Source organism: Palaemon carinicauda, chromosome 3 (assembly GCF_036898095.1).
Source record: "Palaemon carinicauda isolate YSFRI2023 chromosome 3, ASM3689809v2, whole genome shotgun sequence".
NCBI classification, from domain to species: domain Eukaryota; kingdom Metazoa; phylum Arthropoda; class Malacostraca; order Decapoda; family Palaemonidae; genus Palaemon; species Palaemon carinicauda.
Window position 1 is genome coordinate 197,308,279 of NC_090727.1, and position 23,615 is coordinate 197,331,893.

Genomic DNA, 23,615 nt, shown 5'->3' on the forward strand with positions numbered 1-23,615 from the left:
GTCCAGACGACACAAAGAACAGGGTAGGAGAGTCAGGGGAAGCACACAAAAGTCTACCTGTTTGTATAACTCACCTTTATACATAATCCGGACATGGGCTTCCAAAACGTCCATCTCTCACATGGGAGGAGGGAAAGAAAGGGGAAAAAGGGTAGCAAGGAAAGGGAAGTAAGGGGGAAACTTGTATCGCTTGCAATTACTTCCCTCGGGCTACCCGGGGCCTCAGCCCTAAACTTGTTGCAGGGTGGAAATCACGGATCCAACGGAGAAGCCGTCCAGGGACTTCCTCGTGCAGTCTTTCAGGTAGTGGGCCGTAAAGGTGGACTACCTGAACCATGTGCCTGCTCGCATGATTTGGCCTACTGCCATGTTGCTGTCAAATGCCAAAGTAGTGCTAAAACCCCTAATATCATGGGGTACCCGGGATTCCAGACCCCTCACTGGTGTAAGCTCTCTTGATGACTTGCCGAAGCCAGAAGGAGATCGTGTTCTTTGACACTGCCTTCTTTACTGGGCCTGAGGAGACAAACAGACTTTAGATGCCCGGCCGGAGTCTGGCTGTCCTGCTAAGGCATTTCCTGACCGTTCTCACTGGGCACAGGAGCAAGTCTTCCGGGTTGTCCGAGTGAGGGATTGCCGGGACCGAGAACCCTTCGAACCTCGGGTCTGCAATGGCCGGTCGTCCCTCAGGTGGACCAGGAAGTCTGCAATCTTGTGGACTGATGCATCCAGAGGCCTCAAATTCTGCGAGGCACACCACTTCACAAACGTGGCCCTCTTGGCCTGGTACACCACGATCGAAGACTTCCATAGATACCCTGACATCCTCGAAGCTGTCCGAGTATCTTTCTTTCCTTAATAGACACTCGATAACCTCCACGCGTGTAGCTGGAAGCACTGAGGGTTTTCGTGAAACCTTCGAAAGTGGGGCTGATGCAGCAGATCTTCTCTTATTGGTAGAGGCCACGGAGGAAGGGTGGCCAGATCCTGTAGATCCATGAACCACTCCCTCTCCGGCCACCAGGACACTACCAACGTTATCATTGTAGCCCTTGATTGTCTGAGTCTGTTGAGCACCTACCTGAGAATCCCGAAGGGGGAAAAGGCATACGCATCGAGTCCATCCCACGAGTGCTGGAAGGCATCCTCGAACGCTGCTGCCGGGTCTGGCACAGGAGAACAGAACATGAGAGCTGTGTGTTCAGCCTTGTGGCGAACAGGTCTATCACCGGTGAGCCCCACAACAGTAGGACCTTCTGGGCCACTTGTGGTTGTAGGGACCACTCCAACCCCACTACTTGCCCTGCTCTGCTGAGGCCGTCGGCTAGAAAGTTTCTCTTCCCCGGAGTGAACCTGGCTGTGAGAATGACGTGCTTCCTCTCGGCCCATTCCAGGATCCGAGCCATGAGATCACACAGCTCCCTTGACATCAATCCTCCTTGTTTCTCTATGTAGGCAACCAGGGTGGCATTGTCGCACATGAGGGCTATTGTGTTTCCTCGTAGTCGATGGGCGAATATTGCGAGGGCCTTTTGAACCGCCAGGAGCTTGAGCAGTTTTATGTGGAGGAGTTTCTCAGCTGGGGACCACTTTCCCTCTGCTGTATCTTCGAGCAGATGGGCTCCCCACTCCTCCTTTGATGCGTCTGTGAAGAGCAACTTCTCTGGAGGAATGAACCTGACTGTGAAAATGACGTGCTTCCTCTCGGCCCTTTCCAGGATCCGAGCCATGAGATCACACAGCTCCCTTGACATCAATCCTCCTTGTTTCTTTATGTAGGCAACCAGGGTGGCGTTGTCGCACATGAGGGCTATTGTGTTTCCTCGTCGTCAAAGTGCGAATATTGCGAGGGCCTTTTGAACCGCCAGGAGCTCGAGCAGGTTTATGTGGAGGAGTTTCTCCGCTGGGGACCACTTTCCCTCTGCTGTATCTTCGAGCAGATGGGCTCCCCACTCCTCCTTTGATGCGTCTGTGAAGAGCAACATCTCTGGAGGAGGAGACGCGAACGGCACACCCCGTAGGGTGTTCGCCCTGTCGGAACACCAGAGGAGCATGTTCCTGGTGGCTGGAGTCATCATGACTAAGGACTGAGGCGGGTCTCCCGGAGACCAGAGGTCATTCAGATTCCACTGGACCGGCCTCAGCTTGAGCCTCCCCTGAGGAACTAGCTTCTCCAGCGAGACCAGGTGGCCCACGAGTCTCTGCCAATCCTTGGCTCTCATTGGTGCATTTGCTAGGAATGGACGAATTATACGGTCAAGATTGTCCAGCCTCTCTTGAGAGGGGAATGCCCTTGCTACTTGGGAGTCCAGGACCATCCCTAGGTACGTCATCCTGGTGGTGGGGACCAACTGGGACTTCTTTAGATTGATGGTAACCCCCAGTTCTCTGCAGAACTTTAACAGCTTTGCCCCCTGCTCCTTTAAGGCTGCCTCTGAGGCTGAAAGCAGCAACCAGTCGTCGAAATATCTGATCAGCCTGATGCCCTGCTTGTGTGCCCAGGCTGATATTACGGTGAATACCCTCGTGAACACCTGAGGTGCCGTTGACAGGCCGAAGCAGAGGGTCTTGAACTGTTGAGACTGTGTTCCCGACTTCAACTTGAGGAACTTCCTGCTGGAGTGGTGTACAGGGATCTGAAAGGAGGCGTCCTTGAGGTCCAGGGACATCATGAAATCCCCTTCCCTCAAGGCTGCCAGTACCGGCTTCGGCGTGTCCATCTTGAAGGACGTCTTCTTGATGAACTTGTTTAGGGCCAAGAGGTCTATGACTGGTCTCCAACTCCCCGTAACTTTCTCCACCAGGAAGAGCCTGCTGTAGAACCCCGGGGACAATTCCTGGATGGGTTGCAGTGCTTCTTGATGAACTTGTTTAGGGCAAAGAGGTCTATGACTGGTCTCCAACCCCCCGTAGCTTTCTCCACCAGGAAGAGCCTGCTGTAGAACCCCGGGGACAATTCCTGGATGGGTTGCAGTGCTCCTTTGTCCAACATGGCCGACGCCTCCTCCTGTAAGGCTGCTCTCTTCATGTTATCCTTGGAGGCCAGCCACTCCGCCCGATGCTCGGGAATAAGAGGGGGAGGCTCTGTCAGGAAGGGAATCCTGTATCCCTCCCTGAGGACTGCCACGGACCATGGGCCCACACCGTTGTCCTGCCATGCTTGCCAATGGGATTTAAGGCATCCCCCCACCTGTGGCATGGGAAGGTGTAGGGGGCCTCTCTTCCTATCTCCTTCTGGGGAGACGGTTTGAGGGGCCTCCTCTCGAGCCCGAGTATTTTTGTCTAAAGGAGGCCTGGGCTGGGGCAACACCTCTGCGGGAGGGCCACGAGGACTGATGCCAGGAAGGGGAGGGGGCCTCCTCTCTAGCTGGTGGCGTAGGTGGGTAGGCCCCATCCACAAACGATCTTCTATGTGGAGGGCGTCTTACTGCTGGCTGCCGAGTCTTTCAGTTTCCCCACTCTTTCCATGGTTTCTGCTACTGTCTGTAGGGGGAACAGGGTCTCACCCCACACCGGAGCATTCCTCAGGAATTTGGCCTCACGTTCGGGTAGTCTACGGGGTAGCGTGTTAAGCACTATATCTCTCCTTCTTAAGATCCAGTTTGCTGTCTGAGTCAATGACTGGAACATTAAGAACTTCATGGCTTTGCCCCCAGAATGTATGAGCTCATGCAATAGAGCTTGATTCTCCGGAACCGAGAGATCGTGGGAGAGTTGAAAACCTGCTAAGGTGCATGCTCACCAGTCCAACCAGGAGGCCACATTCATGATGTCCAGAGACGTGTCCTCCATCATAGTGGCCTCCGCCTGAGAGTAGACCACTGGGGCAGTAAGGATCCTGTCATCAGCACTGCCTTGGCTCAGAGCCGCGACAGCTTCTTCCATAGTCCGAGGCCTCGCAGGTAGCCCGTCTGGCACATAAAATTTCTTCTGGGTCCTCAGTCCAGGCTGGAGCTTGAAGGACCCTTGGGCCCTGAGGGAGTTCTTGTGTCCCGAGACAAACCGGTCGACGTGGTCCATGCCCAGGGACACGTCAGGAGCCACCGGTAGGGTCAAGGATGGTTTCTGCAGTACTGGGTTGTCCACCATCTTACCCAAACCCGAAAGCCAGGCTTGCTCTGAGGACAGTTTGGGCTCATCTAGCCTGTGGTGGTGCCGAAACAGTGCCAATACTTTCTTATAAGAGGATAGTTCATCAGGCGAACATTCTCCCGCATCTACTAAGCCCGCTACCACTTGATCCTCCGCGTAGGCTGTATCCTCTATCACGGATGGATTCGTGGGGGCGTCCGTATCCCTGACATCCGGCCGGCTCGATGGAGCGGCTGACTCCATAATGGATGGAGCCCTCGAGGAGGAGGTAGCCGTCATGGGTCTAACCCCTCCCGGAGGAATCCGTAGAGAGTGACTGCCCTGCTGTGCCAGCGGCTGCATCCGATGCTTGGATGGGGCCGGTGAGACTTTGGGTGTGGGAACAATGCTGCTGGGCTGAGCCAGCGGCTGCCTCCACTGAACAGATGGAGCAGGTGACTTGCCAGGCAAGGGCAAGGGAAAGTTAGCGTGTGCCAACGGCTGCCACCGAAGCGTAGACGGAGCCGAAGAGACACTGGGAAAGGGCACGGAAGTGGCTCCAGCAGCCACCGAGGCAGGCACTGGAGCGGCAAGAGCCCTGTTCAACCCGCAAGGGGGAAAAACTACCTTACCTACTTTTGCCCTCTTCTTCTTCTTGCTCTTCCTCTTTGCAACTTTGGCCTTCTTCCTAGACGGGCCTGAGTTCGAGCTTGACTTCTTTTTCTTTTTCCTCATCTCCTGGTCACTGGAGTCTTCCAACCAGGAAGAGCTAGAGGACGAGCTAACGTCCGAGGAAGACGAAAAAGAAGAGGAGCTATCCGAGTCCTCTGAATCCTCTGCCACCAACATGGGGGCTTGTAATTGTACTACCAGGGTGATGGGTTGCATGAAATCAGGAGGTAGCGCAACAGAAGGCGCCGGGGGCATGAGTAGCGACCCACGTGAGGCAAACCAGCCAGAAAATTCTTCTTCCTGCCGCATGGGTGACCTGAAGGGCGTCCATGGCGCCACCCACACAATGGAGTCGGGATCCGAAGAGCACGTGGCTCGTCTTTCTCTGTCTTGGTTGCCCCCCTGAAACTGCTGTACCTGAAAAGCACTGCCACGTTGGAGGGGAAGGAGCTGGTGTTCCTGACCTACCACAAACCGGATCCTCACTCGAGACGGGTCCTGTGGACACCAGAACCTCGTCTACAGAGAGCACTCCCGTAACAACAGCAGACTCCACACTCGTCTGCGTAGGCACAATGCAACTTGAGTTATTAAAATCAGACTCATGGGGAACAGCAATGGGCTGTTTCCCCGCAACGGACTTACCTCGTCCCCTATTCTGGGTAGGGGAAGGGGAAGGGGAACCGCTCTCCGGAGCTGAAGGAGACACTAACGGAGAACCGAGACCAGGTTTCCTCGGCGACCGCTTTGATGCTTTCTTCTTCTTTGTGCCAAATAATGTCCACTGCAATTCCGGCCAGGAAGCACACCCCGGACACGTGGAAGCAGGCGAGCACACACTGTGTCGGCACGTGGAGCACGTGTGCGGATCTGTATTCAACTTAGATAGCCATGCTCCGCATGACTTACCAGCCTTGGGCCCGGGACAACGACGTTGGGAGTCCATAAGGGTAATCACAAGCAACACAAGGAAGGGATATGAACAGGAAAACACAAGGGAACACAATGGTGGGTCGGACGGGATGTGAGAGAGAACAGCAAGATGTTATCTACGCCGCGACCAAAAGCTTACTGGCAACAAAGACCTAGTAGCGCACCCATACGCGCTGACCCCGGGTCGCCTCGGCACGTATCCATCTGCCAAGGAGGGACTAGACAAGGGGGAATTGCGCAAAATTCTTGGTCGGTTAGGGAGGAGATCGCAGATACTCCTAAGAAAGTAGTTCAAGGTAAGTACTGTACTCCGTGTTGGAACAAACATGTTTTAAAAATATTGGCATTGACCCCAAAAAAAAATTATTGTAAAGCATGGCTCCATATAAAGCTGGAGAAGAGGTGAGAGAGCTGAATAGCTATTTGCATGAAGCCTATGCCGACTTGTGAAAACTAAAATAAAAGAGCAGAAGAAACCCTTGAATCACCAACTGTAGTTGTTACTTAATATTTGACAGACATCCCAATCTAGTCTAGCTACCATTCCTAATATGTTTGCTTTGAGGAAAATTATAAGCAGGAAGCATAATTCAGTACTGAATGCCCCCACCAATCCAGCTGACTTACAATTATTCGTGCCAGAAAGCTACAAAATATATGTCCCTCAACCAGGAGAGGAAGAAAATGGAGTTTTTATGATAAAACAAAGTTTTGTGTATACTTACCTGGCAGTTATATATACATAGCTAATTATCTCTATTTCGGCAGAATTTTTCTAAAACTAGGCAACCGCCTTGTGGTGGTTGGGTGGTAACACCCGTTAAAGGGTGGTAGGAGGAATCATTCCCGTTTTCTGTTCTTCAGTTCATCTATGCCCGACCTGTCTCCTGAGGGGAGGTGGGTGGGCCTTCGAATGTATATATAACTGCCAGGTAAGTATTCACAAAACTTTGTTTTATCATAAAAACTCCATTTTTATGAATAGAACTTACCTGGCAGTTATATATACATAGCTGATTAACACACTTGGAGGAGGGTGATAGACAGTAACATCGTTGGGGAAACAACCAAAAAAGTTGTAGGATAAATAAACACCTTGATTCCTTACCTGCTAAGGTAGCTGACTTCAAAGGTTCCTGCCTCTTGAGTCGCTTTCCCTTAGGAGTGTCAGCCAGGATGTGACCTGCAGTGCTGAAAAACACTCAATCGAGTCTGTCAACGGGGTGAGACCAACAATCTGACTAGACTTCAGGACTACCTATTGCCCAAAATAAAAAACCGCAACTTTACCAAACCAACCACCTAACATTTGCAAAGTAGATAAAAATAATCTAACTAGACTGAGGGGACTGTACACAAGTCGAAGCCCTCAGACAACCAATAAAAAATACACCAACCTATGTACAAGTAAACAAAACTAAGGTTGAGGGGAGGTAGTAACTCCTTTGCCTAATACAGAAGCCGTAGCTACGTATGGTCCCAAGGTATAACATTTCTCATAATCAACCCTCACCTCTCTGAGGTAATGAGAGGCGAACACAGAGTTGCTCCTCCAGAATGTCGCATCCATAATTTGACGGAGCGACATGTTCTTGCGGTAAGCAAGCGAGGTCGCAATGGCCCTCACTTCGTGAGCTTGCACTTTTAAAAAGTCCGAAGTGTTCCTCCTCACACAAGAGATGCGCTTCTCTTATCACTTCCCTCAGGAAAAAGGATAAAGCGTTCTTGGAAAGGGGCTTTTGAGGATCTTTCACAGAACACCACAGGGAGCTAGAAGAGCCTCTCACACTTTTTGTGCGAGACAAGTAGGTCTTGAGGGCTCGTACTGGACAGAGCAGCCTCTCTTGCTCTTGACCCACTAGGTTGGTCAAGTTAGGAACCTCAAAGGTCCTCGGCCAGGGCTTAGAAGGGTTCTCGTTCTTAGCGAGAAAGTCTAATCTCAAGGCACAAACTGCCCCATTCAGATTGAAGCCTACCTGTTTTTCAATTGCATGGACTTCACTAACTCTTTTAGCTGTTGCTAAGGCCAAAAGAAAGAGGGTCTTCTTGGTAACCTCCCTAAGGGGAGCCTGTGAGATGGGCTCAAATCTCTTGGTGCACAGAAATTTAAGAACCACATCAAGGTTCCAAGAAGGGGGCTTTAACTGGGTCTGCTTGGTCGTCTCAAAAGACTTCAAGAGGTCATGTAAGTCCTTGTCGCGAGACAAGTCCAAGCCTCTATGCCGACAGACGGAAGAGAGCATACTTTTGTACCCTTTGATAGTGGACACAGCTAGCTTAGCGTCCTGTCTGAGGTACAACAAGAAATCCGCAATCTGGCTCACAGAGGTAGTGGATGAGGAAATCTTGTGCTTCCTACACCAAGCCCTAAAAGTCTCCCACTTGGACTGGTAGACCCTCTGCGAAGAGACCCTCCTCGCTCTGGCGATAGCTTTCGCAGCTTGCGCTGAAAAGCCTCTCGATCTGACGAGCTTCTCGATAGTCTGAAGGCAGTCAGATTGAGAGCGAGGGGGTTTTGATGATATCTCTCGAAGTGGGGTTGTCTGAGCAGATTTGGACTTGCAGGGAGGCTTCTTGGAAAGTCCATCAACAAGTCCACCACCTCTGTGAACCATTCCCTCATCGGCCAGAACGGAGCTATCAGGATCATCCGTCCCGAATCGAGGAGGGCGAATTTCCTGACTACCAGATTGATGATCTTGAACGGGGGAAAAGCATAAGTGTCCAGCCCCGTCCAATCCATCAAAAAGGCGTCTACTGCTATTGCCTCTCTGTCCGGAACTAGGGAGCAATAGATGGGGATCCTCTTGGATAAATTGGAGGCGAAAAGATCGATGAGGGATCTCCCCCACAGCCTCCAGAGACTCTGACAGACCTGTTGGTTGAGGGTCCATTCTGTGGGAAGGACCTGCCCTTTCCTGCTGAGCATGTCCGCCCTCACATTCTTCTGTCCCTGAACAAACCTCGTCAGCAGCCTTATCCTGTTCTCCTTCGCCCAAAGAAGGAGTTCTCTTGCTGTCTCGAAGAGAGACAGAGAGTGAGTCCCTCCTTGCTTCCTGATGTAAGCCAGAGCTGTGGTGTTGTCTGAGTTGACCTCCACAATCTTCCCAGACACCAAGTCCTTGAAGGCCTTTAGCCCCAGAAAAATGGCCATCAGTAGTAGTGGACCAGGTCACGATTGGATATCAAGCTTCGGGGGACAAAGCTGGCACATGGATTATTGCTCCCAGTCTCTTTTGTCAGATATATATATATAATCATGGTAAAAACACATGGTCCACCCTACAGTTTATGGTCTTTTGCCTTACAAGAAACGCACCACGTGACAGTGTTCAAATTATTGAAAGAAATGGAACCCAACTTGAAACTTAGTTCAATCGTCATGTTTGAACACGCTGCACATATAGCGATGAATGAAACATTCCCTGATGTTCAAATTAAGGATCATTCAACTCAAAATATGCAAAAACATCTAGCCAGACTGAGGCTAACTGGTTTGTGTAACACAAATCCAGATTTCGGGTAAAAAGCTAAAATGATCGTTGCCACTGCCTTTGTGCCTTTGAACAAGATCGATGGGTACAGTATTAGGATGCTCTAGCAACCAAAATGCCACATAACTTCAAGATTCACTCAATTGGTTTGAAGATACATATGTTGGTCATCAGAACAGAGGAAGAAATGGAAGAACAACTCCTCTACTTCTCCCTGATATGTGGATCCTTTAACATAGAACGTTAAATGGGGAAGAGCGCACACAGTGCTGAGGCAGCCCAACGTCGACTGAAATACTAACTTGGCATGCAACATCCCACAAGATAGAAATTAACAGATGGCTTGCGCAAAGTACAGAAAAATAGAGGTGCATATTAGGAAAAGTTACTGACCGGTCATGAACCACCATAAAAATTAAAAAAGTATAGAAATGCAGACAAAAAAATATACGGAACTCTTCTTAAGATTTGAAAACATGAATGCTGTCGAGTACTACAGAATCCTTGCTCATAATTACCAAATGAACTAGCCTATATAAAGCTATGTTACAATATTTAGCTTTTTAGTGTCTTTTTTTACATTTTTATGAGTAATCTTTTACTTTTCAATAAAACTTTTTAAGTTTTTAATAATTATGAATTTATAAAAAAATTATTCCTAATGTTTGGCTGGTGCCAAATCAGATAGCACCCAACCGGACGTGCCCAACTCTCAGGTGGCGCCCAAACATTCGTGCCCAAACGGCCGCACTCAAATAGTCCCATTATGCCTTTAACAGTGCATCAAAGCAACCAACTCAAAGGGTATTACAAAAGCGAAGGGTCCCAAAAAGATCTTTTAGGCTATACTCAATTTTTTAATGAGGCAGATTTGCACCAACTCACAGAGGTGCCCTTTTACTTTGGAAAAGTTACCTACAAGCTGATTGGTTGGAAGTGTTTGGTCCAAATAGCATCATTGTTTTCAAATAATTACCAAGTATTGTGAATCGTAACTTACTTACTAACCTAAATTTACATTTTGTCAATAAACAATGCTAATGAATAACCAGATTTTAAAGTATTTTGATGAAAAGTCTATATTCAATAGCAACACCTGCCAAATTCAACAACAAGAGCTTGTTTTCGGATGCACAATTCATAATTTTGTAACTTTTTACATATTTTAACACAAAGCATACAAAAAATATGTTATAAATTTTCTTTGAATACCAGAATCTACTGGGATGGAAGGGTATCGCAGTTGTAACTCGGCAGTGAACTTATAAGTTTGTTTAATTGTAATTTTTATGCAATTTATAGAACACTACAGTATCCTCAAAATGAATAATCCTAATAAAATATGTACCTTTTATGAAACAAATAGCAAACCCTTTTTATACAAACTTTTTAGTAGACTCTGGTATTCAAAGAAAGGTTATAATTATGTTTTTCATATGCTTGGTATAATTCATCACAATTTGTGTTAAAATATGTGAAAAGTTACAAAATTATGTGGCCTGCATATGAAAACAAACTATTATCTCTCCTGGGGAGTGCAAAGTCCATGCCCAAACCATCTCCATCTACCCTTCACCATGATCTCATTCAAATATGGCACTCGAGTGATCTCTCCTACAGTTTTGTTTCTAATCCTGTCCTGCCATTTCACTACCAATATTCTTGTGGGCTTTGTTCTCAAATCTACAAAATCTATTGGATGTTTTTCCATTATCATACCACCAATCGCACTAAACTGATATATAGCTTGATTTTCCTTTGTAATTTCTGGCGATTTGATTTCCAAATTTTACTTAACCTAACCAGTGACTAATTTGCTTTTTTTAATCTTTCATTAAACTCATTCTAAAGATCCTGTACTAGATATCATAGTTCCTAGAAATTCTAATGATTCCACCTCATTAACCCTTTCTCCTTCCAATGATAATTCATATTCCATTCTCATCATCTCTGTCGTTCTTCTTATTATCTTGAGCCCAACCTCATGTGACATTTCATGCATTCTGGTAAGCAAGCTGTGTAAGTTCTGTGGCATTCTGCTAATAATAAATGAATGGTTTGAAATTCTCTGGCATCCTGACATCGAAGGTCATTGACGCGGATATCGTTTATTATAAATAAAGATTAAAAGAATATTCAATTAAAACCAGAAAAGTAAATATGTTATAAAAGTTAAATAGCATTTAGAAGACCTGCTTCTGAAATAAATTAAGAAATGTCACTAGCATTGTACGACACATCTAAGGATCTTGGCAAGGATGAACCTGCCATCCTCACCTTGAGCCTCGAAGAGATATATTTCTTTCTGTGATATATGTGAGGCATTCAGTCAACAAATGCCTCACTCTCAAGGGTATTAAACAGCCGTCGCAATATGGTTGGTGTTGGCCAGCCAGCAGAAACTCGCGTCGTCCGAGTCTGACCAATGCGGAGACGACAAAGGGACGTCTGCCACTTATGGGGCATCATGTTATCCCTCCAAGGGGATATAACATTTGCAATTTTTCCCATCTTATTTCCAGTTAAACTATCCCAATGCTATTGCCAATTATCATAGATAAAATTCTTAATTAGCGGTAAAAATCATAACAGATAATGGGATACCTTCCAGGTAGCAACTCTGCTGCAGCACTCTTTGCCAGTGAATTTGCCTCTTCATTTCCAAACACACGTACACATACCGGAACCCAGCAAAATCAAACTGTTATACCTTTTAGGCCAATAAGTAAAAGCCACTCTAAAATCTTTAAAACTTAAGGGTTACTGGAATTAAAACTGAAAGTTTGAAGGACACTTCTTGCATCACTAAAAATGATAAAATATCCCTCCTCTTTTAACGATATTTTCTCAACAGCGGTTAGTATGCCATATAGTTTGACAGTAAATATGGAGGATATTGGAGGAAGTGCACTTCTACTGTTAAAAGAATTACTATATACTCCAAATCCAATGCCAGCATCAGATTTAGATTCATTGATATACTGTATATAAAAGTCAATTCCCTAGGCTCTTCAAAATGTTCATAAAAAAAGACTTCGCTTCTCATTCAGTCATGTTCTTTTTAACACCAATAAGATATTTACAAAATTATAGCTCTGGTAATTTTCACTTCTAATTTTATCAAGACGGTTTAATAATTGTTTCACCCGAAAGCCTTAAGGTTGAGGACATTTTGGGTGCAACTCAGAGTATGTTGAGTGCCTTACAAGGCTTGCAGTCTGAAAGGCTAAAGATTTAAGGAGTCGTCGTAACCTAAACCAATACCGAACAATAGAAGACATTCGGTAAAGGTCTAAAGGTAATTCTCCAGTATCAACAAGGAGACTTAGGATTGGTGAAATTATAAATGCTCCTGTGGACAATCTAATACCAACATGATGTACAGATTTTTGAAAAAAAACAAGGCCTTGTATAATTTTAAAACAGTTTTGCAGTGTGCCTCCCATTATGTATGGGACAATACAGAGCCTCAAGACACAGCTTTTAATGCCTTTAAGTGAAGAACCAAGTTAAGCCTACAATCAAATATCAATCCTAAAAATTTAGCTTCACCTACACACGGGATCCGTTGACCTTTCATGTATATATTTGGGTCTAAATGTACTCCCTGTTTACGACAAAAATGGACAATACTAGCATTACTCGTTGAAAATCTAAACCCTTTCATATCAGCCCACTGAATAATTTTGTCAATTGAAAGTTGTTTTCTCTCAAACATTGTCATTCTAGCTCCAGCAAACAACACAGAGAGATCATCCACAAATAGTGAGAGAATATCTTGAGGAATGATAGAGGATATCACAATAATAAGTGCGAATAGTGTTCCACTTAGCACACTACCCTGGGGAACTCCTCCTTCCTGACATTTTCTCTCTGATAGTTTCCTCCACTCTCACATGAAAAATTTATGTGAAATAAATGATTGAATGAACAATGGTAGCTCTCTTCTTAATCCAAATTCATGAATGATTTTAAGTATACCATATTTCCATGCAGTATCATATGCCTTTCCAAGGTAAAAAAAGATTGTTACATAGTGCTCTTTGGAAGCAAATGATTCGCAAACAGAGGATTCCAGTCGTATCAACACATCAGTCGAGTGTATTTTTCTAAATCCACACTGGATAGGTGATGAAATACTCTTCTTTTCCAGGTACCACATCAGTCTTGCATTGACTATCTTCTTCATGATCTTACATGAGCAAGATGTTAATGCAATTGGTCAATAGTCTGCTGCTAAAAATTTATTCAGACCGGGTTTTAAAAAGTCTGAAATAATGGCTAGTTCCCAAACACTTGGATAACTATGATCATGCCAAATTTTGTTAATAATGCTTAAAATAAATTACTTTGTATTAGCGGGTACATGTTTAAACATTGCATATGGAATTCCATTAGGTCCAGGGGCTGTGTCATTACACATAGCAAGTGCGGAACCAAACTCTCTTTCTGTAAAAGGAGAATTGTATGACACTTCCCTTCCTGTTGCAAAATTTAAAATTTTCTTTTCTTCAATGCTCCTATACTGGTGACCAGGAGCTTCTGCTAATAAGGACAGCGTCATCAGCATACTTTAGGTCAGCTAATTTCCTGTTACCAATCCAGTACAAGCCTTCTCCACCATCCCCAACTGTTCTATGTATTACAAAATCCATGAGGACAATAAACAACATAGGTGACTACAAAGAGTACTCCAATATTGACTGGAAATTCATTTGATAGGGCTCCACTAATTTTAACTTTGTATTGCTATTCACATGAACAGACAATGAAATCTACATATTTAAGAGGAACTCCATAAAAACCCAGGACTCTCTGCAAAAATTGGCCCGTGCACACTGTCAAAGGCTTTTTCATAGGCCACAAATGCCATCAACGGTAGATTTCTATTTTCTACATATTGCTGTACCACGTCTTAAAATTAAAATTTGATCAACACAACTTCTACCTTTTCTAAATCCTCCTTGTACATCTATCAGCTATTCATCAATCTATCTCTCTAGTCTCTTTAGAATTAGCATACTGTACTACATATTTTCATGACGACAGACATAACTGATACCTCTGTAATTATTGCAATTAGTCAGATCTCCTTTTTTGCACTTTTCACCAACACTCCTAGTTCCCATTCAACAGGTTTTGCCTTTTCACACCACATTCTACAAAATAATCTCTTTGATCATTAACAATATTAACAAAACATATCTGAGGGAGAAATTTAGGTTAGTGAATAAATTTCAATTCACATTACTTGGAAATTATTTGAGAACAATGATGCTATTCAGACACAATACTTTAAACCAATCAGCTTGTAGGAAACTTTTACAAGCTAAAAGGGCACCTCTGAGTCTGTACAAATCTGCCTTGTTAAAAAAATTGACTATAGTGATGTTAACCTTACCATAACAAACAATCTTAACAAAATGCAGCATTAGGTTTGTAAGAACTATCTGCAGAAGATTCAGAGGGTGAACTGGTAGAAAGATGATTCTTAATATAAACAGAGTAAGGAAATTTTGATGTTGAAATTCACAAGGAAAAGGGATAAAGGATGGGAAACAGAAGACCATTTTCAGGCACTGGGGCAGACCTTATGATAGGCTGACAATTCTAGCTATCATATGGATTGCAAAGCGCACGTTAAAAAGACTTTAAAGAAGAAGTAGCAGCGAATTAAGTGGAAAGATTTAGCTGGTCCATTAGTACACAGTATTCTAGAAGCCTTGTTGAGGATGTGAAGAAATTATAGACTGACCTTCCTATGAATATATAGCAATTGAATTGGTGGAACTTCAAAGATCAAATTTGGTGCTAATACTCTTTTTATTATTACAGGTTGTTATTGGTCTTTCTTCACTGTTAATTTGGTACCTGTTTTATCTAACTTTGTTATCATTCTTAATTTGTGTTCTTATTTCTCTTTAATAGTTTAAAGAATTTTATACTCAATCCTTTCCCACAAAAAGCTGGTTTTCATATTAGGACACTTGAGTTTGTGGCTTTCTGCTTTTCCACCTGGGGTTTCAAATTGGCATGTCAACAACAATAACAACAAAAATAATTAAAAGCAGCAAAAAACTATGATCCACTAAAGGAGCAAAACATTCTACAAAGCACATACATGAGCACCTCCACATAAAATGGAGAAAATCTTGAAAATGTGACTACAAAATGCTAAATTTTAAGGCTGGAGTTTTTTATTTGGGAAGATCATATTACAAAAAAAAAAAAAAATGAGGAAAATGTTTTGTAATGCTGGAAAGCACATTGAGACCCCACAGAATTATATTTCTTGAAAAAGCTACGAGACATGTTTAAACATTGCATATGGAATTCCATTAGGTCCAGGGGCTGTGTCATTACACATAGCAAGTGCGGAACCAAACTCTCTTTCTGTAAAAGGAGAATTGTATGACACTTCCCTTCCTGTTGCAAAATTTAAAATTTTCTTTTCTTCAATGCTCCTATACTGGTGACCAGGAGCTTCTGCTAATAAGGACAGCGTCATCAGCATACTTTAGGTCAGCTAATTTCCTGTTACCAATCCAGTACAAGCCTTCTCCACCATCCCCAACTGTTCTATGTATTACAAAATCCATGAGGACAATAAACAACATAGGTGACTACAAAGAGTACTCCAATATTGACTGGAAATTCATTTGATAGGGCTCCACTAATTTTAACTTTGTATTGCTATTCACATGAACAGACAATGAAATCTACATATTTAAGAGGAACTCCATAAAAACCCAGGACTCTCTGCAAAAATTGGCCCGTGCACACTGTCAAAGGCTTTTTCATAGGCCACAAATGCCATCAACGGTAGATTTCTATTTTCTACATATTGCTGTACCACGTCTTAAAATTAAAATTTGATCAACACAACTTCTACCTTTTCTAAATCCTCCTTGTACATCTATCAGCTATTCATCAATCTATCTCTCTAGTCTCTTTAGAATTAGCATACTGTACTACATATTTTCATGACGACAGACATAACTGATACCTCTGTAATTATTGCAATTAGTCAGATCTCCTTTTTTGCACTTTTCACCAACACTCCTAGTTCCCATTCAACAGGTTTTGCCTTTTCACACCACATTCTACAAAATAATCTCTTTGATCATTAACAATATTAACAAAACATATCTGAGGGAGAAATTTAGGTTAGTGAATAAATTTCAATTCACATTACTTGGAAATTATTTGAGAACAATGATGCTATTCAGACACAATACTTTAAACCAATCAGCTTGTAGGAAACTTTTACAAGCTAAAAGGGCACCTCTGAGTCTGTACAAATCTGCCTTGTTAAAAAAATTGACTATAGTGATGTTAACCTTACCATAACAAACAATCTTAACAAAATGCAGCATTAGGTTTGTAAGAACTATCTGCAGAAGATTCAGAGGGTGAACTGGTAGAAAGATGATTCTTAATATAAACAGAGTAAGGAAATTTTGATGTTGAAATTCACAAGGAAAAGGGATAAAGGATGGGAAACAGAAGACCATTTTCAGGCACTGGGGCAGACCTTATGATAGGCTGACAATTCTAGCTATCATATGGATTGCAAAGCGCACGTTAAAAAGACTTTAAAGAAGAAGTAGCAGCGAATTAAGTGGAAAGATTTAGCTGGTCCATTAGTACACAGTATTCTAGAAGCCTTGTTGAGGATGTGAAGAAATTATAGACTGACCTTCCTATGAATATATAGCAATTGAATTGGTGGAACTTCAAAGATCAAATTTGGTGCTAATACTCTTTTTATTATTACAGGTTGTTATTGGTCTTTCTTCACTGTTAATTTGGTACCTGTTTTATCTAACTTTGTTATCATTCTTAATTTGTGTTCTTATTTCTCTTTAATAGTTTAAAGAATTTTATACTCAATCCTTTCCCACAAAAAGCTGGTTTTCATATTAGGACACTTGAGTTTGTGGCTTTCTGCTTTTCCACCTGGGGTTTCAAATTGGCATGTCAACAACAATAACAACAAAAATAATTAAAAGCAGCAAAAAACTATGATCCACTAAAGGAGCAAAACATTCTACAAAGCACATACATGAGCACCTCCACATAAAATGGAGAAAATCTTGAAAATGTGACTACAAAATGCTAAATTTTAAGGCTGGAGTTTTTTATTTGGGAAGATCATATTACAAAAAAAAAAAAAAATGAGGAAAATGTTTTGTAATGCTGGAAAGCACATTGAGACCCCACAGAATTATATTTCTTGAAAAAGCTACGAGACAGAAAGGTTAGAAAAAAAGATGTGGCTGTATCAGATGCATAAAAATGCTCAGAAAATAAAAAAAGAGAAAACCCTTAAGTAAAAAAAAACCACAAGAAAAAACTTGCATACCTATGCATTTTAGGGAAAGTCATAGGTAAAAATACTTGCTATTATGTTAATCATATGTTAATTTTGCAATGTTTGATTAGCCAATTTATAATTTAGATCTTTTTAACTTTTATCAACTGCATTGTAAATGCATGCCAGACTTTTAGCAAAGTAACAACCTCCATGGCTTGTATACAATCTTTTCACTCATCTACATTAAACAGAACAAACATGATATCTATGGTTTTGTGTTACCCAAACACACCAAACACATGACAATAACAAATCAAATCTACATAGTCAAAGTGACACACAAAACATCTAAAAGTGGAATTTCTGGTAAGTGAAACTAAATGAATCAGTAAAATGACAACAGAGAGCAAAATTAAAGATAATGATCGTGACAAAAAAAAAAAAGCGCCAATGGTATACCAAATAATTCCAACATAAAAACAGTAAATCGCTCGACTACCTGGATTGACAGCAATGGGAGAAACTGAATACCGTATTAACAACACAAAACATTTCCCCAGTATCATCTATAACATAAATGATCCCAACCCAAATTCACCTATATTTTGCCAAGTAGGAAATACAATACATGCGAATCATGAAGTCAAGTTATATGCCCAAACTCATTTAAATAGGTTTCAAAGGTAATATAATTTTCATAGACAACAATGAACATATCCTGTTTAATAAAATGTTATTTTCATTAGTAAAATAAATTTTTGAATATACTTACCCGATGATCATGTAGCTGTCAACTCCGTTGCCCGACAGAAATCTACGGTCGGGATACGCCAGCGATCGCTATACAGGTGGGGGTGTACACAACAGCGCCATCTGTGAGTAGGTACTCAAGTACTTCTTGTCAACAAGAACTCAATTTTCTCCTCGGTCCACTGGTTCTCTATGGGGAGGAAGGGAGGGTTCTTAAATTCATGATCATCGGGTAAGTATATTCAAAAATTTATTTTACTAATGAAAATAACATTTTTCAATATTAATCTTACCCGATGATCATGTAGCTGATTCACACCCAGGGTGGTGGGTGGAGACCAGCATACATGTTAACAACGAAGCTAAGTATCCCGTATTTCATTTTAGCAGTTATTCAAAATAACAAACATAAAATAAATAAGTACCTGGTAAGGAAGTCGACTTGAACTATTACTCTGCCTTTTTTTAATTACGTCTTCCTTACTGAGCCTAGCGGTCCTCTTAGGATGCTGAATGACTCCTAGGTGCTGAAGTATAAAGGGCTGCAACCCATACTAAAGGACCTCATCACAACCTCTAACCTAGGCGCTTCTCAAGAAAGAATTTGACCACCCGCCAAATCAACCAGGATGCGGAAGGCTTCTTAGCCTTCCGTACGCCTTCCGTACAACCAAAAAAACAACAATAAAAAGTATTCAAGAGAAAGATTAAAAAGGTTATGGGATTATGGGAATGTAGTGGCTGAGCCCTCACCTACTACTGCACTCGCTGCTACGAATGGTCCCAGGGTGTAGCAGTTCTCGTAAAGAGACTGGACATCTTTGAGATAGAATGATGCGAACACTGACTTGCTTCTCCAATAGGTTGCATCCATAACACTCTGCAGAGAACGGTTCTGTTTGAAGGCCACTGAAGTAGCGACAGCTCTAACTTCATGTGTCCTTACCTTCAGCAAAGCAAGGTCTTCTTCCTTCAGATGAGAATGTGCCTCTCTAATCAGAAGCCTGATGTAGTAAGAAACTGCGTTCTTAGACATCGGAAGAGAAGGCTTCTTGATAGAACACCATAAAGCTTCTGATTGTCCTCGTAATGGCTTTGACCGTCTTAAATAGTACTTAAGAGCTCTTACTGGGCAAAGTACTCTCTCTAGTTCGTTCCCCACCAAGTTGGACAGGCTTGGGATCTCGAACGACTTAGGCCAAGGACGGGAAGGAAGCTCGTTTTTTAGCCAGAAAACCGAGCTGCAAGGAACATGTAGCCGTTTCAGATGTAAAACCTATGTTCCTGCTGAAGGCGTGGATCTCACTGACTCTTTTAGCTGTTGCTAGGCAGACGAGGAAAAGAGTTTTTAATGTGAGGTCCTTAAAAGAGGCTGATTGGAGCAGTTCAAATCTTGATGACATTAGGAACCTTAAAACCACGTCTAGGTTCCAGCCTGGTGTGGATAACCGACGTTCCTTTGAGGTCTCAAAAGACCTAAGGAGGTCCTGTAGATCTTTGTTGGTGGAAAGATCCAAGCCTCTGTGGCGGAAGACCGCTGCCAACATACTCCTGTAACCCTTGATCGTAGGAGCTGATAGGGATCTTACGTTCCTTAGATGTAACAGGAAGTCAGCAATCTGGGTTACAGTGGTACTGGTTGAGGAAACTGCATTCGCCTTGCACCAGCTTCGGAAGACTTCCCATTTGGACTGATAGACTCTGAGAGTGGATGTCCTCCTTGCTCTGGCAATCGCTCTGGCTGCCTCCTTCGAAAAGCCTCTAGCTCTTGAGAGTCTTTCGATAGTCTGAAGGCAGTCAGACGAAGAGCGTGGAGGTTTGGGTGTACCTTCTTTACGTGAGGTTGGCGCAGAAGGTCCACTCTTAGAGGAAGAGTCCTGGGAACGTCCACTAGCCATTGCAGTACCTCGGTGAACCATTCTCTCGCGGGCCAGAGGGGAGCAACCAACGTCAACCGTGTCCCTTCGTGCGATGCGAACTTCTGAAGTACCCTGTTGACAATCTTGAACGGCGGGAACGCATACAGGTCGAGATGGGACCAATCCAGCAGAAAGGCATCCACGTGAACTGCTGCAGGGTCTGGAATCGGAGAACAATACATCGGGAGCCTCTTGGTCATCGAGGTAGCGAATAAATCTATGGTGGGCTGCCCCCACAGGGCCCATAGTCTGCAGCAAACATTCTTGTGAAGGGTCCACTCTGTGGGGATGACCTGACCCTTCCGGCTGAGGCGATCTGCCATGACATTCATATCGGCCTGAATGAACCTCGTTACCAGCGAAAGCTTTCGATCTTTTGACCAAATGAGGAGGTCCCTTGCGATCTCGAACAACTTCCTCGAATGAGTCCCTCCTTGCTTGGAGATGTAAGCCAAGGCTGTGGTGTTGTCGGAGTTCACCTCCACCACCTTGTTTAGCTGGAGGGACTTGAAGTTTATCAAGGCCAGATGAACTGCCAACAACTCCTTGCAATTGATGTGAAGTGTCCTTTGCTCCTGATTCCATGTGCCCGAGCATTCCTGTCCATCCAGAGTCGCACCCCAGCCCGTGTCCGATGCGTCCGAGAAGAGACGGTGGTCGGGGGTCTGAACAGCCAATGGTAGACCTTCCTTGAGAAGAATGCTGTTCTTCCACCACGTTAGAGTAGACCTTATCTCTTCGGAAACAGGCACTGAGACCGCCTCTAGCGTCATGTCCTTTCTCCAGTGAGCAGCTAGATGATACTGAAGGGGGCGGAGGTGGAGTCTCCCTAACTCGATGAACTGGGCCAGCGATGAAAGTGTCCCTGTTAGACTCATCCACTGCCTGACTGAACATCGGTTCCTTCTCAGCATGCTCTGGATGCATTCTAGGGCTTGATTGATCCTTGGGGCCGACGGAAAAGCCCGAAAAGCTCGACTCTGAATCTCCATACCTAGATAGACAATGGTCTGGGATGGGACGAGCTGGGACTTCTCTATATTGACCAGGAGGCCCAATTCCTTGGTCAGATCCATAGTCCATCTGAGATTCTCCAGACAGCGACGACTTGTTGGAGCTCTTAAAAGCCAGTCGTCCAAATAGAGGGAGGCTCTGATGTCTGCCAAGTGAAGGAATTTTGCAATATTCCTCATCAGTCTGGTAAACACAAGAGGTGCCGTGCTTAGGCCAAAGCACAGGGCTTGGAACTGGTACACAACCTTTCCAAAGACGAACCTTAGGAAAGGTTGGGAGTCTGGATGGATGGGGACGTGAAAGTACGCGTCTTTCAGGTCTAACGAGACCATCCAGTCCTCCTGCCTGACCACTGCTAGGACTGACTTCGTCGTCTCCATCGTGAACGTCTGCTTGGTGACATAAGCATTGAGAGCACTGACGTCCAGCACCGGTCTCCAACCTCCTGTCTTCTTCTCTACCAGGAAGAGACGGTTGTAGAAGCCCGGGGATTGATGATCCCGGACTATGACTACAGCTTCCTTTTGTAGCAAGAGCGACACCTCTTGTTGCAACGCTAGCCTCTTGTCCTTCTCCTTGTAGTTGGGAGAGAGGTTGATGGGAGACGTAGCTAGAGGGGGACTGCGGCAGAACGGAATTCTGTATCCCTCCCTTAGCCACTTCACAGACTGAGCGTCTGCACCTCTGCTCTCCCAAGCTTGCCAGAAGGTCTTGAGTCTGGCTCCCACTGCTGTCTGGAGAGGAAGGCAGTCAGAACTTGCCTTTTGCGGACTTGGAACCCTTCTTGGACTTGCCACGGTGACTGTCGGCACGGGTACCTCCTCTGCTGGAGGTTCTGCCACGAAAGGGCGGGATGAACCTAGTTGCAGGTGTGTCTACTGCTGCAGGGCGGAAGGGTCTAGGCACGGAAGGTAAGGTTTTAGCCTTACGTGCGGAAGATGCCATAAGATCATGGGTATCCTTCTGGATAAGCGAGGCAGCCATCCCCTTGATCAGCTCCTCCGGAAACAGACACTTGGAGAGAGGAGCAAACAACAACTCTGACTTCTGGCAAGGAGTGATACCAGCCGATAAGAAGGAGCAAAGATGTTCTCTCTTCTTGAGCACTCCCGACACGTACGAAGCCGCAAGTTCACCAGACCCATCCCGAATGGCTTTGTCCATGCTAGACATGATCAGCATGGCAGAGTCCCTATCTGAAGGGGAAGTCTTCCTGCTTAAGGCTCCTAAACACCAATCAAGGAAGTTGAAGATCTCGAAGGCACGAAAGACTCCCTTCAACAGATGATCCATATCAGAAAAGGACCAGCAGATCTTCGATCGTCTCATAGCCAACCTGCGGGGAGAGTCAACCAGACTTGAGAAGTCGCCCTGGGCAGAGGCAGGAACTCCCAAGCCGGGTTCCTCTCCCGTGGCATACCAGACGCTCGACTTGGAAGCAAGCTTGGTAGGCGGAAAGATGAAAGCAGTCTTTCCCAGTTGCTTCTTGGAATGCAACCACTCTCCCATAACCCTCAAAGCTCTCTTAGATGATCGTGCGAGAACAAGCTTGGTGAAGGCAGGAGCAGCAGACTGCATGCCCAGAGCAAACTCGGAGGGAGGAGAGCGAGGGGTTGCAGACACAAACTGCTCTGGATACAAGTCCTTGAACAAGGCAAGGACTTTACGAAAGTCTAAGGAGGGAGGCGTAGACTTGGGCCCTTCAAAGTCAGAGTGCGGTTCATCCAAATGTGCAGCTTCGTCATCCGATACTCCATCATCCGAAAGCTGAGTAGGAAGTGGCAAAGGCAGAGCAGAAAGCTGAACGGCTGAATCCGGCAGTACGGGTGCATGCGTAGCTGCGGATCCAACATCATACCGCTGCTGGTCAGTCTGCGAGCTGGCAACAACAAAAGCAGAGTGCTGGTGCGTGGGAGGGGTTGCGGTGGGTTGCGGAGCATGCTGTATGGTATGCGGAGCATGCTGTATGGTATGCGGAGCATGCCGCATGGGTTGTGGAGAATGCCGCATAGTGTTGGAACCCGGCAGCTCTACAGCACCTTCCCACTGCTGATGCGGTAGCTCACGCAAGTCAACGGATGGTGCAGAAAGAACATGCGTCTGGCAGGGTGGACTGCGCATCGGTGGTGGAGCTCTCACAGGTAGAGTGTGGGAGCAGGCAGCCGCAGTATCTGCTGAGCGCACAACCTCGGCGGGTTGTAGGTTAACAGGTGCAGTGTTAACCTTCTCAGCATGATACTCCTGCATGAATGCCGCAAGCTGAGACTGCATAGTCTGCAGCATGGACCACTTAGGGTCTACCGTGGTTGGAGCAGCAACAGACGGAGCAGTAGCCTGTTGTGGAAGGACTCTACCTCTCTTGGGAGGTGTGCAGTCATCAGATGACTGCGGCGAGTCCGAACTGACCCAGTGGCTACACCTGGGCCGTTGGACTCGCTCGGAAGG

At 44.8% G+C, this 23,615-nt stretch overlaps 1 protein-coding gene and 1 pseudogene across 1 annotated transcript in view; both read right to left on the reverse strand.

Annotated features, from left to right (window-relative positions):
* sno (strawberry notch) overlaps positions 1–23,615 on the reverse strand; it is a 276,724-nt gene that overhangs the window by 157,639 nt on the left and 95,470 nt on the right. The gene's annotated exons all lie outside the window — the stretch shown is intronic.
* On the reverse strand, positions 7,130–8,758 carry LOC137638831 (uncharacterized; annotated as a pseudogene).